The sequence below is a fragment of the Callithrix jacchus genome, chromosome 8 (genome assembly GCF_049354715.1).
Source record: "Callithrix jacchus isolate 240 chromosome 8, calJac240_pri, whole genome shotgun sequence".
Lineage (NCBI taxonomy): Eukaryota > Metazoa > Chordata > Mammalia > Primates > Cebidae > Callithrix > Callithrix jacchus.
Genome location: NC_133509.1, coordinates 134,489,708 through 134,507,680, shown reverse-complemented (window position 1 = coordinate 134,507,680; position 17,973 = coordinate 134,489,708). Strand labels below are relative to the sequence as shown.

Below are 17,973 nucleotides of genomic sequence, written 5' to 3'. Positions count from 1 at the left end.
GGCAATGGTTCAAGTCGGGCTTCTGAATTTGGCCTCTGTGTGGTTCCTGAACCAGGCTCCTGGGGAAGAGACTGGCGAATCAGTTGCTGGGAGTGGTGTGCAGAGGGCCAGAAGGCGTCGGTGGCCTGCAGGGGCCACTAGGCCCCACAAACAAACTCACGCTCACTGGAAGGCCAACTGCTTGGGCCACTGCCTGCTCTGTCCTCAGATCCTCAGATCCCAGGATGGGGACGTGGGGACAGGGAGCTGGATCCCACCCCTGCTGCTGTCAAGATGAAAGAAGGGGTGGGGTGTGCCTGGGTTGGGAGCGGGGGCTGTAAATGCCTGACCACGTGGGAGTTGGTAAAAAGACGGAGCAGTCTTGCCCCTTCCTGAGCCCTGGCTCGGGTCTGTGTCATGGCCTTTGCCTTCTGTCCCCACCATAACCCCGTGGGGTCAGTGCTGCTGCTGACCCATCCACAGATGAGGACACACCAGAGATGCAACGTGACGGCTCAGGCCACAGTGCTGGTTGACAGCAGGTCTGCTCCCAACCCCACGCCCCAGTGCCCCAAAACCCTGCAGTAGCTCATATCACGCTCCAGGGAGCTACAGCCAGGGAGGAGGAGAAGCAGCTGAGTGCTGTGGCCGGAGTGAGGGTGGAGAGTCAGCTCTGGTTCCCACCCTGGTCTGCCAAGCTCTCGGCAAACCTCAGGCCCTACTGAGTTTCCATTCTCTCACCTGCAGGGGTCAGTAGCTCCCCCGCCTGGCCCAGCTGCCTTGTGGGCTCAAAGGCAATGTGAGAGGTGCCCATTTCATGCTTGGCATATAATAGGTACTCAAGTAAAGTAAGTTTCCATCTTCCTTTTCCCTCAATAACAAAGCAGAGTGTTCCCTTTCCTAGACAAAATATTTACATTTTAATAGAGGCCCTTGTCTCTAGAAGGGGGATGAATGACGATGGAATTCTAGGCAGCTTGTCAGGCTGGCATTGGGGGGCCCACTAGGAGAAGCTCCCTGAGCTCCTCAAATCTCAGGAACAGCAGCCTCTGGAGGGGAGTCTGGCGCTGCCTGCTGCAGGCAGGGGTCTCTGCCTCCTCTCCCTTCAAGGGTGTCTATCAGGGTCAGGTGTGGTGGTTCACACCTGTCATCCCAGCACTTGGGAAGGCCGGGGCTGGAGGGTCGCTTGAGATCAGGAGTTAGAGACCAGCCTGGGTAACAGCAAGATCCTGTCTCTATAAAAAACAAACCAACACAAAATCAGCCAGCTGTGGTGGTGCACTTTTGTAGTCCCAACTACTTGGAAGGCTGAGGCGGGAGGATCACTTGAGCCCCGGAGGTTGAGGCAACAGTGAGCTGTCATTGTACCACTGCACTCCAGCCTGGGGGACAGAACGAGAACCTGCCTCAAAAAAAAAGTGTCTATTGTCATCTCAACTGCACCACTTCCCAAAACTTACCCAAATTCTCCTGGGCTGAGTTCATTTCGTAATCTCATACTAATGGAGAGTGCTTTCCCTGGACTCATACCTTAAGGAACTGTGGTTCTCTCAGAGCCAGCCTTAAAGGGTAACAGGTATTCAAAGTTGCAAAGACAGCTCCCAGGCACCATTACACACACACCAATAAAAGGATAAAAGCCGGTGCTGGCAGGGCTGTGGGGAACTTAGCACATGTGTGCCTGGCTTTCTTCCTAGGATGCTCTTCCCCAGCTCTGCTGCCTAGAGGAATGGGAGCCCCCTTTCATGCTCAGCCCACGCGCCTCTGCAGGGATGCCTTTCCAGCTCCCCAGTCAGAATCGCTGCCCTCCTGGCAGCTCCACAGCACATTGGTCTTGTTTACCGAACTTAGCGCTGTCTCTGTCTTACTCCCAGGTAGGCTGTCAAATTGATGGCGGGGATGGAAGCTCATTCGTTCAGTCCACAGCATGCTGGGTGCTTTATGCTCTTGGCCTGTGATCCTCACTAGCCCCCTTTAATGTGACCACCCCCATTTTACAAGTGAGGAAAGTGAGGCTCAGAGAGATTCAACCATTTGCCCAAACCTGGCTGACCCTGGGCCTGGGCTCTTTCAACAGCACAGTGCTACGTCTGCAGGGGCTCCACCCTGGGCTGGGTTGTGGGGAACCCAGGACCCCCCCCCCGGTGGAAAGTGTGGTCAAGCAGGTAGGCAGACAGGGCCAGCACAGTACGTTGCTACCATGATTGTGGACCCTGGGGTTTGGTGGAAGCCCGACAGGTTGGGGGAGCATGGGAAAGAGCTTCACAAACCTGTGTCCTGGCATGAGTCAGTCAGGTGAGGAAGAAGGACAGGGTTTCAGTGCCAAAGAGAGCACCATGTCACACAGTCATGTGACAGTGACAGTTGTCTGGGGAGCAAGCTCTTCATGCTGTCATTTGGGCAGAATGGAAATTGTAGGCTGGAGAGCAGGGCAATGAGAGGCCCCGGCTCCCTGGACAGAGCACCCAGGGAGACACTGTAAATCAGTGCAACCTAGAGTTAAAGGGTCCCTAGGAGTGGGCCGCAGGTCTCTACCTTTATTCCTGCCTGTTTCAATCAAGTCTGGATGGAGCCATTAGAGTTTATCAGATGTGCCAGTGGCAATGTCCCATGAGAACATTACCCATTTCCAGAAACCTCAGCAGGTGGAAACAGAGACTGAACGCAGCAGAAGGGAACTGAACGCGGGTAACGAGACTAGCCTGCCTTCAGGTGCAAAAGGTCAATTGCGCAAACTAAACTGACAAACTGATGGCAAGGTCTTTTTTTCCCCTTGTTAAAAAGTGAATTCGCAGGCCAGACTCAGTGGCTCACGCCTGTAATCCCAGCACTTTGGGAGGCTGAGGCGGATGGATCACGAGGTCAGGGATTGAGACCATCCTGATTAACACAGTGAAACCCCGTCTCTACTAAAAATTCAAAAAATTAGCTGGGCGTGGTGGCACATGCCTGTAATCCCAGCTACCTGGGAGGAAAATCGCTTGGACCCAGGAGGCGGAGGTTGCAGTGAGCTGAGATCGCGCCACTGCACTCCAGCCAGGGTGACAGAGCAAAACCTTGTCTCAAAAAAAAAAGTGGGTGTGACATAAAGAGCAGGCAAGTCGTGGTCAGGCGGTGACCTAAGGCGGGCACTCGCAGTAAGCACTTCCTCTATGCCTCTGCCAGATGCCCATGCTCTCTTAGCTTGTTCATCTCCAGGGACAGGGAACTCACAACCTTGAGCCTGGGACAGGGCAGACCCCGGTCGGTCCTGCCTTCGGAGAATTGGCAGTCTCATGGGGAAGCGAGCTGGTGGCAGTGGCAGGGCTGGTCTCCAGGTCTGCCTCCCACTGCTCCTTCAGAGAGTGTCCCCAGAGGAAAACAGGCCAGAGTGCTCCAGAGATGGGCCCTGCCCAGAGGCCTGGCCCCCTATGTTCTGCAGGCAGAGGGAGAGTGGTCCTTGTGCCCAGGCAGCTGCCCAGAGCCCTTTCTTCCTGTGGGAAGAGGGAGGCCACTGTCCACAAGTGACTCTCTCACGATGCCCCCTGCCCCTCCTGCCCTCACTTCTCCTGATCCCCTACCCCACCTGAGTGGTGATAGATGGGAAGGGCTGATGCCTGCCCTCAGCCCCACTACCCCCGGGAGAGGGAGGGGCTTCCTTGAAGAGGAGCCTGGGCACCCCTCCTCCTGTGCCCCTCAGAGGGTGGATCTAGCCTGGGGCCCCTGACCTGGATGTAGTGGGAGGGTGGGGAGGAAGAAGAAAGGGGAGGGTACTCCCTGCAAGAGGTCCAGGTCAGGGCTGGGGGTGGGGGTAGAGGGGAGCTTCCTGGCCCCTCAGCCAGCCATTCCTGTCCAGCAGGTTGGAGGGGCCAGAGGCCAGAAGCCCTTTGTTATCTGGAAGGGCAGAGGGATTATCTGCCCACTGGGTTTCAAGGCCTCCTTTCTGCCCTCTCCCAAAGCTGCTGGCAGACCTTCCTCCCTGGGGAGCCGAGGAACACTTGTTTCCTGTGATCTCCACAGAGAAAAATCCATTACCGGCTGGCTGAGCAATCCAGGCAGGTCCCAGAAACATGGCATTGAGTCACCTGGGCCCTCACTGCCCTGACAGCCGTGAACGCATCCAGCCCTAATTAGCTCTTACAGGAAGGGGACAGGGCTGTCATTTTCCTCCGGAAGTGCCAGGCAGTGATTGCCTGCTGTCCCTCCTTGAAGCCAGAGAAAGGCCGGATCCTCATCCTGGAGCCAGCCTCTGTTAAGGATGTGGGTCAGGGATGGGAAAACATCCCTCCTTCCACTTGGGAATCCCACTTCTGGGAACTTATCCCAGGGAAACAATCCAATAGGAAAGCAAGGCTGGGCATAAACGCACCCCCACAGTTCTGCATAATGGAACCGGTGCCCAGCGGCGGGAACAGCCACGCGCCACGGCTGAGCTGAATATCACCTGGCTGTGAAATCGGGCAAATAGGGAGGATGGGGGGCGGGGGGGCTCGGAGGCCCTGGCTTAGCACTCTGGGGTTCCTGCACATCCCAGCCTGACCCCCAGCCTGACACTGGCAAACAGACCAGTTCCAGAACTCAGAGGTGGTGACTCCAATCTCTAGGCAGGGGACCCGGCAAGCAAGTGTCCCACTGAGTCTTCATCACGCAGGTGTGAGAAACCCTGCTTACATTGCCGCTTCAAGGATGCATTTATGTAAACTCTCAGTCTTAGTTGTGGCATCTGTAAAATGGCCCCGCACCAGGGCTGGCCCCTGGGGATAGTGAGATCATGGTGAGGCTGGTGAGCCATTACAAATGACACAGCCCATCTCCCTCTCACCACCCCAGTCTCCAGCCCACACAGCCTGCTTTGAGTACATACCAGTACCCAGAGCTGTGCCCAGTCCTGGCAGGAGGTTTCTGCAGGGCTTCTCCATGCTCCCCCTGCCCAGCTGGGGCCTGCTCCGGCCTCTTTGGAGACGAGGGAGCTCCAAGGTGCAAATGGCCAGCCCCTATACCAGATGTGCTAGTACCCCTCCCAATCCTTTCCTCCCCGGGTCCCCAGGAGCCAGCAGTGTTCCCGAGGTGTCTTAGCCCCTGCTCTGTGCCCACACGGCCTAGGCATTGGGAAGGACTCCATGAAGAGGAGGCACCTGAAGGAAGCAGCTGAGATGAGTTCCAGAGAATCTTCGAGAAAGAAGGAAAAGCCAGGCAGAGGCCCTGCCGACGCTGTTAGGTTTTCAGCTGGGGGTGGGGGTGGGGCCCGAGTGGACATCAGGCAGTGGCTGTTTGCACAGGTCAGGGCTGGAGGTGTAGGCTTTAGGGACATCAGGCTACAGCGGGGACTTGGAAGCCAAAGCTCATGTACCTCCTGGCAACCATGAGGCGAAGAGAAGACCTAAGTATGGAGTCCACGGGGGAGCTGGGCATTTCACTCCGTGGGTGAGTCCCTCCTAACAGGGCTCAGTACTTCCAGTGTTCTCTAGGATCAGACCAGTTCAGTGCGCCTCAGCCCAGGTGGACCTTCCATGGTCCTCTAGGCAGCCTGGCCACTTTCCAGACTAGCCCACCCGTGGGCGTCCAGGACAGAGTTCTGGGATTCCAAGGATGTGTAGTCTCTGTGCAGCACCAGTTGGTGCCAGCCCTTCCTCTTTGGTAGCTAGTGGTGTCCCCTCTTCAGGGCAACCCCCAGCTGCTTGGAGAAGGGCTCCCTCTGACAGACACTGAGGGCGGGATGTGTGGCTAAGAACACATTGTACAGTCAAGGGAAGGGTTTGCAGCCATCCTGCTGGGAGCCTCCCTGCTCTGAAATTCCAGCTGGGACTGCCTGTCTCTCCCTCTTGGGTCCTCTGCCTGCCTTCACTGGCATACCTGCCATGGGATAAATCTGCTACAGACCCCCAACACATGCCCGAGCCCCAGCTTCTGCAGGTAAAATGGGTACAGTCATCCTTGCCCACCTTGCAGGCTTGTTGGAAGGAAGGGGGGAGGGAGGAGCCCAGAGAGTGCTTTGCAAACTGGAAATGACTGGGGAAACAGGGCTGACCAGGCTTCCTTCTCCAGCAGGGCGGCCTGGGCCTGGAGTGTTGCTGATGAGGGTCTGTTCTGGGGGCTTCCAGCAGGGAACATTCCTGGCCTTCCTTACGTGTTTCACACGCCACAGCCCAGAGCTAGGTTATCACTCTTTAAATAAATTATGTTTATATTGTAAATAAAATAATGCATGCACTTGATAAAAACAATCCAGTAACACTAAAATGCCTGCAAGGAAATGAGATGGTTGCCTGTTTCCTCCTCCTTTTCCCACTCCCCAGAGCAACCCGTTTCCACATTTAGTTGTTCTTTCTGGCTTTGCAGTCTCCACATTTCTCATGAGATGTTTACGTTGCTATTTCTTGATTTTTCAGTTCTAGACATTTCTGTTCCTTTCTCATGGTGACAGATGAGGCTTCAGCTCTCTGAAACCCTCCCACTGCCGCCTCCCCTCCCTCAGCCTCTCTAGAGGGCTTGATGCATTTCTAAGTTAACAGCTGGTCAAGGGTTTTATGATGATGATTGCGTAAATGTTATTCCATGAAAGGAAGTGGTCAATGGCGGTTTCTTGCACAGTTTTGTTTGTGTATGCCCTGGAGTGAACGCATCTGTTTGTAACTTGCAAGGTATCATGTGTCTCTTCTTAATTTTTCATCTATCTACTGGAAACCGAGTGCTGCTGCTGTCTAATGCCCCGACAGTCTGCAATCTACTCCCTTTTGCCCTAAGTTCCCCATCTTCTGCTCTGGGGCCACTTCTCTGTCTCCTCTGCCCCTGGAAGGATCCTTCCTCCTGGGTGATCACCCGCTCCCTGGTTGTTCTCAGCTCCCACGACAGCATGTGCAACCAAAGGTTCCTAGAAGGTGCACAGTTGTTACGGTCTATTTAAACTTAAATTTCATTTTGAGGCCCTGCATTTTTGCAAGGTTTGCAAGGTTGATCCTTCCTGTGGACATGCAGTCCAGGCAGGAAATCCTTTTCCCCCTGATTCTGAAGGCAGTTGATTGTGCTGTGGCCCTCTAGCTTCCACTGTTGCAAGGAGAGGTCCAATGCCAGGCTTTTTTTTTTTTTAAATTTAAAAACACATGCATAGAGTTTCAAACATAAAACTACAAGACTTATTAAACACACACACACACACACACACACACACACACACACAGAAAAAAAAGTCCCTGCCTTCTCTCTCTCCACCCAATTCCTACTTCCCAAAGGCAACTTTTCTCTGTATTTGAAAACAGCACACTTGTCCTGTTCTTCACTGGCTCTCTGGCTTGAAACACGCACTTGCCTTTCTCTTACAGACAGGAGGCTTCAGGCCACTCACGTCCCCACCCCTCCCCCCACACACAGATCTCCTCTCCCATCCTCCCAATGTGGCTACATCAGAATTTTTGGTTAAATTAGTATTGTTGACATGTTACGGTCGCGTGTCACTTAACCACAGGGATATGGTCTGGGAAATGCATCATCAGGTGATGTCGTCCTTGTCACGGAGCGTACAATCCTAGATGGGATAGCTCACTACGCACCCAGGCCAGATGGTCTAGCCTATTGCTGCTAGGCTACAAATCTGTACAGCATGTGCCTGTACTGAATATTGTAGGAAACTGTAACACAATGGCAAGAATTTGTGTGTCTAAACATAGAAAAAGTACAGTAAGAACACAATAGTCTCTGATGGGACCACCCTGGTGTATGTGACCCTGACCGAAACGTGATGAGGCAGCATGTGACTCTATGTAAACATTATGGCCGGCTGAGCCGTGCTCTGGACCATGATTGGATTTCCTTCCTTGTACTACTTCTGGGTTTCCCTGGGGATTAATAATTGCCTCTTCGCTATGTTTTTTTTTTTTCCTGGGCTTTTCACCAAAGTTTTACAGAGCTCTAATATTCCTCTCCAAACAGCTAAGCCCCCCAGGGAATCCAGGAGCTTGGGCAACTCCTCTGGGAGCCTCCTTTTCCATCTGCGTTGATTGCTTCTGTCTGCAAAGCCCTTACCCTGGGCTTCCCTTTCCCTGTTGTCTGAATCTCATGTCTTGTTTCTTTTCTCTTTTCTTTTCTTTCTTTCTTCTTTTTTTTTTTTGAGATGGAGTCTCTCTCTGTCGCCCAGGCTGGAGTGCAGTGTTGCAATCTTGGCTCACTGCAACCTCTGCCTCGCAGGTTTAAGCAATTCTCCTGCCTCAGCCTTCCAAGTAGATGGGATTACAGGCATGCACCATCAAGCCCAGCTAATTTTTTGTATTTTTAGTAGAGATGGGATTTCGCCACGTTGGCCAGGCTGGTCTCGAACTCCTGCCTTGGCCTCCCAAAGTGCTGGGATTACAGGTGTGAGCCACCGTGCCTGGCCTCTTTTCTTTTTTCTTTTCTTGCTTTCTCTCTCCCTCCCTCCCTTCCTTCCTTCTTTTCCTTTCTCCCTTTCCCCTCTCTCTTTCTTCTTCCTTTCTCTTCTTTTCTTTCCTTCTGACACAGGGTCTCATTCTGTCACCCAGGCAGTGGGTGCAGTGGCGCAATCACAGCTCATTGTGGTTTCAACCTCCCGGGCTCAAGTGATCCTCTCACCTCAGCCTCATGAGTAGCTGGAAGCATTGGCATGCATCAAGACCAGCTGAATTAAAAAAATTTTTTTTTTTTTTTAAGAGACGGGGTTTCACCATGTTGGTCAGGCTGGTCTTGAACCCATGACCTCGTGATCCACCTGCCTCAGCCCCCCGAAGTGCTGGGATTACAGGTGTGAGCCACTGCACCCAGCTTAATTTTTAAATTGTTTGTAGAGATGAGTTTCCCCATGTTGCCCAGGCTGGTCTTGAACTCCTGAGCTCAAGCAATCCACCCCCTTTGGCCTCACAAAGTGCTGGGATTACAGGTTTGAGCCACCACGCCCGGCCTTCATGTCTTATTTCTTGGTTTAATTCCTAATTTTAGAGAAAGGATGTCTGGGAAATAATTTTTCATTTTTTTTAATTGGAAAATGTCTCACTCTACCCTCCCACTGGACTGCATCAGTACTAAAATAGTTTTCCTTCAGAACGTTGAGACATTGCTCCATGACCTTCTAGTTTCTGGACTTGCTGTTGAGAATGTCAACATTATTCTGGTTCCTCTTCTCTGCACTCTACCCAGCATGGTTTGAGGATTTTCTCACCCCTGGTGTTGTGAAGTTTTGCAGTCATATGCCCAATATGGTCTTTTTTTTCACTTCTCTGCTGGCCCCTTTTATTGGGAGACTTGTGTCCATGAGTCCCAGAGAATTTTTGGATTTTATATCTTTATTACTTTCTTTCCTTTCATTTTATCCCATTAGATATGGGGCAAAAAATCTGGGCATTAAGCAAATGCTATCTTGAATTCTGGAAACCCTAGTCAGTCCCCTTCCCCGTCACTAGATGTATGCATTCCAAGTAGCACATCTGAGGATTATCTGGGGAATCTGGCTAACCTTAGAGAAAGATCTTTATGTCAGATGCTTGGGGAGGGGTGTGTCCCACAGCAATAGGGCTGTCTCCTTCTAGCTCAGCCTGATGCCAGCAAACAAGTACCTCATGTAGCCCAGCGCAGCTCTGGCTGCTAAATCACCGTCTCCCAAGATTTGATGGACTTGGTCTGGGGTGGGACCTGAGCATCTGCATTTCACACCCTTTCTGGTAATTCTAAGGGTGGCTGGGTCTGAGAGCCCTGGGGCTGACCTGCTGCCCTTGCTCCGAGAGCCTGACCAGCTGCCTCTTGGGCCCTGATTTGTCCACAGGGGTTCTGTGAGTCCAGGGTGCTGAGATGGAGCTTCCTCGTTGCAGAGTTCTGTGTCCTGGGGTCGGGGCTGAGCTGCTCTTGAGAGAAGGCTTGGCTCTTCCGTTCAGGTTTTAGATGCTCATGAATACTCTGGGTTCCGGAGCACTCCCAGGACCTCGCCGTGTGGCCTGGGGTTCAAGCCTCCTTTTCTTGTCACTTGACTATCTCCCATCTTGCAAGGAGGATGAAATGGTCCAATTTCCAGGTCCTGATCCAGAGGTTCAGAGAGGGTGTACAGCTTTGCCTAGGGCCATCTTGCTGGTAAGGGTCAGGCCAGAGACACAGACTCTATATCCGGGGTTTTTCTCCTTAACTCAGCTTCCTCCATTATCATTTATTCATTCAACAAACATCCCAGGCTCTATGCTGGGAACTTTAAATTTTATTTATTTATTTATTTTTGAGATGGAGTCTTGCTCTGTCGCCCAGGCTGGAATGCAATGGTATGATCTTGGCTCACTGCAACCTCCCACTCTTGGTTTCAAGTGATTCTCCTGCCTCAGCCTCTGGAGTAGCTGGGATTATAGGCGTGCACCACCGCGCCCAGCTAATTTTTTTGTATTTTTAGTAGAGATGGGGCTTCACCATGTTAGCCAGGCTGGTATCAAACTCCTGACCTCAAGTGATCTGCCCACCTCAGCCTCTCCAAGTGCCGGAATTACAGGCATGAATCACTGTGCCCGGCCTAGAACCTTAAATTTAAAAACACATTCCGGCTTGGCAAAGTGGCTCACACCTATAATCCCAGCACTTGGGGAGACTGAGGTGGCAGATTGCTTGAGCCCAGGAGTTCCAGACCAGCCTCTACAAAAACTATAAAAATTAGCTGGGTATGGGGTTGTGCACCTGCAGTCCTAGATATTCAGGAGGCTGAAGTGGGAGAACTACTTGAGCCCAGAAGGTTGACACTGTAGGGAGTCGAGATGCCATCACTGCACTCCAGCCTGGGTGACAGTGAGACCCTGTCTAAAAAAAATTTTTTTAAACCCACATGCGCCGGGCGTGGTGGCTCACGAGGTCAAGAGATGGAGACCATCCTGGTCAACAAGGTGAAACCCCGTCTCTACTAAAAATACAAAAATTAGCTGGGCGTGGTGGCGCGTGCTTGTAGTCCCAGCTACTCGGGAGGCTGAGGCAGGAGAATTGCTTGAACCCAGGAGGTGGAGGATGCAGTGAGCCGAGATCGTGCCATAGCACTCCAGTCTGGGTAACAACAGCAAAACTCCATCTCAAAAAAAAAAAAAAAAACCCCAGATGCATGGAGTTTCAAAGATAAAATTATAAGGCTTATTTAGAAGAAAAAAACAACTAAAAAACAAAAAGAAGTTTGGCATGGGGGACAGTGGGCCTCCCGGTCTGCTTGCTATAGTTACTCATGTCACCACTTCTCTCTGGCCAGCTGGGGCTCCTGGGACAACTCCATCTCAGTCCAGCCTCACCCACGGCAGGTCATGAAAAGGCCTGGGGTGCACAAGGAATTACTGTTACTGCTGTTGTATCACACAGGAGGGGGCTGGGAGGGCCGGGCCCGAAGCCAGCAGAAGCCACATTAACAATTAAGGTCTTTGCGACTCATTCTACCCTCACTGCATGAAATATTCAGGCACCTGAGGAGATTGGTCTCAGATCTCTGTGGTGGGCAGGGCAGGGCAGGGCCAGGTGGGGTGACTCTCTGGGTTGTAGGCCTCAGGCCTAGGGCAGTACCCAAGGCCTGGCATGCATGCCATTCAGAGGCTGGAGGTACCTGATCCAGAGGGGGCAGTTGCAGGTTGCCCTAGGGCACCCCTGGGGCCAGGCACTGAGGGTCCCAGAGGAAAATGAGGCTTAATCCTCCAGGAGTGCACAGCCGGGGAGGAGGCAGAAACACCCCCACATCACTCGTGGGCCTGAGCCTGCCCACTCCCAGCACAGTGGAGCGACAGTTTCAGAGGTACACAGCTGGGCTCAAAGAAAGACCATGTGTCTGGGGCCTGGAACTTGTCACTTGATGTAAACCCCGTAATTATCTTATAAGTAGCATAAATCATGTTGCATTGTATTTGTGTACGTGCGAAAGTATCAATTTGATTAATACAAACACTTCAATTAAATCCCAAGTGAGTAAACCTGCTGTGCTGCTTCCTCTTCTGGTTTTTCTTCCTAAAGGTTGGGGCAACTCCAGTATGAAATTTGGCCTGGGCTTCTCTTGTGCTCTGAGAGTCTGATACGGTTTGGCTGTCCCCCTACGTTTCACCTTGAATTGTGGTAATCCCCACGTAGCAAGGGTGGGCAAGGTGGAGATAGTTGAATCATGGGGATGGTTTCCCTTACAGTTAGTGAGTTCTCACAAGATCTGATGGTTTTATAAGGGGCTCTCCCCATCGGTGGGCTCTTGTTCTCTCTCCTGCCACTGTAACTGTTAAGTTTCCTGAGGCTTCCCCATGATGTGGAACTGTGAGCCAATCAAACCTCTTTCTTTTGTAAATTACCCAGTGTCGGATATTTCTTCATGGCAGGTGAGAATGAACTAATACTGAGCCTCAGGAAAGACAAAGCGGGCCAGGCACGGTGGCTCACACCTGTAATCCCAGCACTTTGGGAGGCTGAGGTGGGTGGATCACCTGAGGTCAGAAGTTCAAAATCAGCCTGGCCAACAGGGTGAAACCCGTTTCTATAAAAATACAAAAATTAGCTGGGCGTGTTGGCGCACACCTGTAATCCTAGCTACTCAGGAGGCTGAGGCAGGACGGTTGCTCAAACCTGGGAGGCGGAGGTTGCGGTGAGCTGAGACCATGGCATTGCACTTCTGCCTAGGGGAGTGAGACTCCATCTCAAAAAAAAAAGAAAGAAAAGAAAAGAAAGACAAAGCTGGTTAAGGAAAGTTCATGCAACTTTGCCAACCAGAGTGACAGCCTCAGATATCACCAAACAAATGTCCTTCAACAGGAGAAAAGTAAAGGTAAAATATGCATGCAATTTTACCTTTAGCAGTGGTTCTTAGCCAAGGGCAATTCGTCAATGTATGAAAATATTTTTAGTTTCTAAATATGGAGGCAGGAGTGCTACTTCCATGGAATGGGTGCAGGCCAGGGCTGTTGGCAAATGCCCTGCAATGCACAGGATAGCCCCTCACAACCATGCTGAAGGTGAGCAATCTCGCTAGAGGCCTATGAAATGAATGAACTCTAGCTACACGTGCCAACACAGTGAGTGCAGAAGCATACCGCGAATGAACTCATGAAGTATCATGCCCTCAGAGAGTTCAAAGCATGCAAAATCAAACATTATCTTTTTTCCTTTTTTTTTTTTCTGAGATGGAGTCTTGCTGTGTCACCAGGCTGGAGTGCAGTGGTGCGATCTTGGCTCACTGCAACTTCCACCTCCTGGGTTCAAGCGATTCTCCTGCCTCAGCCTCCTGAGTAGCTGGGATTCCAGGCTCGTGCCACCATGCCCAGCTAATTTTTGTATTTTTAGTAGAGACGGGGGTTTTATCATGTTGACCAGGATGGTCTCCATCTCTTGACCTCGTGATCTGCCCACCTTGGTCTCCCAAAGTGCTGGGGTTATAGGCGTGAGCCACTGTGCGTGGACACATTATCCTTTTTTTTGAGATGGAGTCTCGCTGTGATCCAGGCTGGAGTGCAGTGGTGTGATCTCTGCTCACTGCAACCTCTGCCTCCCAGGTTCAACCCATTCTTCTGCCTCAGCCTTCTGAGTAGCTAGGATTACAGGCACCTGCCACCATGCCTGGCTAATTTTTGTATTTTCGGTGGAGACGGGGGTTTTGTTATGTTGGCCAGGCTGGCCTCAAACTCCTGACCTCAAGTGATTTGCCTACCTTGGCCTCCTAAAGTGCTGGGATTACAGGCATGAACCACCAGGCATGGTCCAAACACTATTTTATAAGGGAGAAGTATGGTAAGCTGAAAGCACAGGAATTACCAACACAACATTGAGATTCCTGGATACCCTGGGGTCAGGGAAGGCCGGGACCTGTGACCAGGAGGGACTGCAGGAGCATCAAAAGCAGAAGTAGTGATTCTTTAGTCTGGGCAGTGGGCTCCCAGGCATATGTTTCTCAGTGTTCTTTGTAGTATGAATCAGTTCATCATAACAGTAAAGTGCATTGAAGTGATAGCCAGCCCTGAGAACTCCCCTGACTCAGTTTCCCCTACATGTTGAGCCTCCCTTTTGGCTTGCTCCATCAGGCGATGGTGTGAGGAGATGTCCGCAGCTGAAGTGGGAGGGGGAGAATTTCCATGGCTCTGGCTGGGAAGTCATGGAAAGGGAGGGGTTCAGATGCTGACAGCCCCCATCCATCTCTTTATTTCCATTCCCACTTGACTCTGGCTCTGGTTCTGGCTCTGGCCTGCCTGGCTTCAAAGCCTTCTCACTGTCTGCTGGCCTCAGGGGACTGTCCCCTGAAACCTCCTGTTGGATGCTCTCTAATCACACACAAGCCCGGCCAGATCTGTCCTCTGCTATAAGCCTTCCTGTGGCTCCCCACTGCCATCAGCTTATACTTGAGGCTTTTGCCAACACGTGAGGCCCTTTGGGTTTCAGCTTCACCCAGCACCCTGTAACATCAGGCAGCCATCCTGTGCAGGGCAGACTTCCTGAGCTCCAGAAAGATGCCTGGAACACTGGTTAACTGTGGTAATGAAGGAACCCATTCTCCCCTCGCCCTCTCACTGCTGCTCCCAGGGGCCCGACATCTAAGCAAACTGGTAGTCTCAGCTTCATGCAGTCTCCCCACTATAAACGTGGGAGTTGAGACACATGACCTCTCAACTCTGTGTTCTTGAGGATCTCCATATTCTGGGCTGGACCCAACTGAAAAGATGGCAGCCCAGGGCCATACTCAGAATCCTTTGTAGCCCAGTCTGCCAGGGGCAAGCATGGGGTTTCCTGGACAATCCTGTTTCACTGGACCTCAGTGTTTGCCTCTGGAAAATGGGTATAAATATCCTCATGGGAAGAGTCCTGGTGCAGAGGATGGGAGAGGAAGCATGGCTCCCTTCCACCGGAACTTTGCATGAGCTCTGCCAGGTGCTTCACACTAGCTTTGTCAGGGAAGGCTTGGATGAGAAAACTGGGCTCTGAGAGGGTAGAGGACTGGTTTAGGTTCACCCAGCAAGACAGTGATGGAGTTGCCGGGAGACTGAGCTAATGACACGCAGTGATCTATCAGCAGAAATAGCTGGAAAGCTCTGACCACAGGTGCCTTCCAGAGGTGCCAGAGTCGCTGAGGAAAAGTGACAGGAAATGGGTTCATCATGCATCTTGAGACACTGAGCGTCACAGAACCAGAGTCACAGTGGAAGAGACATTGCAGAGCAACCCCTCCATTCCTCCTCCTTGAGAAGGGAAACTGAGGTATAGGAGAGAGTAGTCTATGGGGTCAGGTATGCTCCTGAGCTCAGATGGTCCTGGGTTCAAATCCTAGTTCATCCACTTGCTAGCCATGTGACCTTGGGCAAGTGACTTAGTCTGTGTGAGCCTCAGTTTCCTACCCTGTAAAATGGGAGCAGAGGGTTCTTACCACATCAGTGAGGATTCAGTGAGACAATCTGTGAAACTCTAGCACATGCTGGATACCTAGAAAGGGCGCAGTCAATGCTGTCCATATTAGTAACACTTAACCACTTTTCAGTGGACCTGGCTTCTTGCTGCTGCGTAGCCTTTCAGGATGATACCTCATAGTCTGGCTCAGATGTGACCAGCCACTGTCGCCTCACTGTCCCAAAACAGATTCAGCTATCACCAAACACTCTGTGGGCCACACCAGAGTCCAAGTGTCCACAAGCCTCTGAACACTGCCTGTAAGTCCACGCCCAGTGACCTGAGCTTTGCAGAGGCAAACAACCAAGCCGACAAGAACCCACGTTCAAACCTCGAAGGGCTAATGACACTTTACACAGGTATATTACAACCCTCAAAAGAGGGCAGGTTAGAGTCCTTGGCATTTACTGGGTCCAGGGTAAGTGGCAGGTGGTGTTGGTCACTGTTGTTGTCAGTGCAATTATTATTAGCTATCAGAGCCTCCAGGGAAAGGCCCAGCTTCCTTCTGAGGCTCACAAGGCCCTTCTCCACCCAGCTCCATCGCTCACCCTCTTCCTGACTTACCCCGCCCTGCTGTTCCCTGCTGGACACCCCGGATGTGTGACTGCGTCTCTCCACACCCCTTGCCTGCTCACCTCTAGGCCTTTGCTTGTACTGTTTCCTCCACCTGGAGTGTCCTCCCCACCCACAATGTGAGAAACTCCTTCAAGATTCAGCTCCTCTAGGAAGCTACTCCCAGTGCCTGAGATACTCTGTAACAATGTGTTCCTGCCCATCCTCGTTTGCAGTACTTCCCACGATGCATTGCAATGCGTATATACATGCCAATTTAAAAGTGTTTGTGCATAAATGCATATATACTCATAGATTTCCTCTGTGTTCAGTGAGCTAATGAATGAAAGTGATTTGGGCCAGGCATCTCCCTTCCGGGGCTCTGTTTTCCTCACCTTCAAAATGAAGGCCTCAAACTCAATCTGTCATACACTGAGAGGTCTGACATTCACTCAGCAAACACCAAATGGTACTGCCTCTGGGCTTGGAGCTCAGAGCCCCAGCCACAGAAAATAAAGAAGCCGATTCCCACTGAAAGTGGGGAGCACACTCTGCTTGTCACCAGCTTGCACCCGCACCCCGCTATGGACCCTAGGTTTTGAACTATTTTGTCTGCCACGTGTTAGCATCTACCACGTGTTAGCATACCTGGTCTCAGCCCCAGCTGGCTCTCACAAATGCATGTGGCTGTAAATGAACACACACATCCTGGGAGATTCTTTTAAAAAGGGGTGTGGGGGGAACGTTGGTGAGGCACCTTTAGTTTTTAAGAGACTCACAACGACTTCTCCTGCGCATCTCGAGTATGACTGTGTGAGAGCACTGTGATTTGCTTTTACTGTTTTCATAACAAAGCAGAGTTGTCATGACCAAGGGGCTTAAAAAGCAAAGTCATTGAGGCAGGAGGATTGGATCGCTTGAGCCCAGGAGTTTGAGACCAGCCTGGGAAACATAGTGAGATCCTGTCACTATGGGGGTGGGGGGCGGGGGGTGATGGTGATTAGCCAGGCATAGTGGTGCTCCCAGCTACGCGGGAGGATCTCTTGAGCCTGGAGGTTGAGGCTGCCCTGAGCCAGATGGTGCCACTGAACTCCAGCCAGAGAGACAGAGTGAGACCCTGTCTCAAAAAAAAAAAAAAAAAAAGGCAGTCACATGATATTTTGGGATCCTGGTTCTTTTGGGTTGTGAGTGCTCTAGGGGGTGTGGCACCCACTGCTGGACACTGAGATATGAGCCCTCAGGGAGGGGGCTCTGGCCTGGGGAGCCCCTTTGCCTTCCGGACCCTGTTTCAGCCCTGGGCCTCTCGCCTCCTCTGTCTTATGCTGTTCTGCCCAAGCGTTCCCAGCCCTGGTGTGGGGAGCAGAGAGACCCCCCCCTTAAGCCACCCACTGACACCACCACTAACATCTTGTCTTTCTTTGTTCTACCCTGAGGATGTGAGCAAAGCTATCAAGACTCCACAGGGGAATCTTGGTCCTTGGTCCACACAGCCTATAGATGATGCAAACAAACCCTAACTAGAGAGAGGCTTTTCTTGGAAGTTCAGCGGAAGCTGCCAGCCCTGGAGGATCAGGGGGCAGAGATAACAAGCTCCAGGAACCACCTGGGGCCAAGCACGGATGGGGAGGGGCTTCTCACCAAGAACAGTGCTGTCTTAGCAACTTTTCTGGTGAGCCGGTGGGTTCTTCCTGCGGTGTACTCGGTGTACTCAGGGTTTATCCTTCGATCTCCCAGGAGCAACTCTGTGTACAGGTTTCATTCTGCAGGGGGGCTGCAAGGAGCTCCTTAAAGTTAATCTGGCTTCCTGGGGGTAAAGACAGACCCTCGGTCCCCACGGCAGAAACTGAAAGCCCCTCCCTCTCTAAACCCAAACTGAACTGTGCTGGGCTAGCAGAGCAGTGCCTCAGAGGGGAGGATGTCCCCTCCCCTCAGGGTCTGGCTCACTTGGGCAGAGCCTGGGAGACCCTCAGGACCTCTGGGTTTAACCCTGGAAGCTGTGCTCTGCTCATCCTCTCCCCACCACTCTCTCCTGACCATCTGTATGGAGAGGGGCAAGCAGGTGGGAGACAAGATATTGAATCTGGACCTCTCTGTGTACTCCCCCATCTCTTCTCCACA

At 52.0% G+C, this 17,973-nt stretch overlaps 1 protein-coding gene across 5 annotated transcripts in view; it reads right to left on the bottom strand.

Moving 5' to 3' along the window:
• HHIPL1 (HHIP like 1) overlaps positions 1–17,973 on the bottom strand; it is a 75,343-nt gene that overhangs the window by 54,181 nt on the left and 3,189 nt on the right. The window contains exon 1 of one of the 5 annotated variants that reach the window (XM_078335727.1): positions 17,494–17,624. The exons of the other annotated variants lie outside the window; for them this stretch is intronic. The gene's annotated coding sequence lies outside the window, so the exon portion shown is untranslated. Of the gene's footprint in view, positions 1–17,493; positions 17,625–17,973 lie in introns of those variants that run through there. 5 annotated transcript variants of the gene reach the window in all.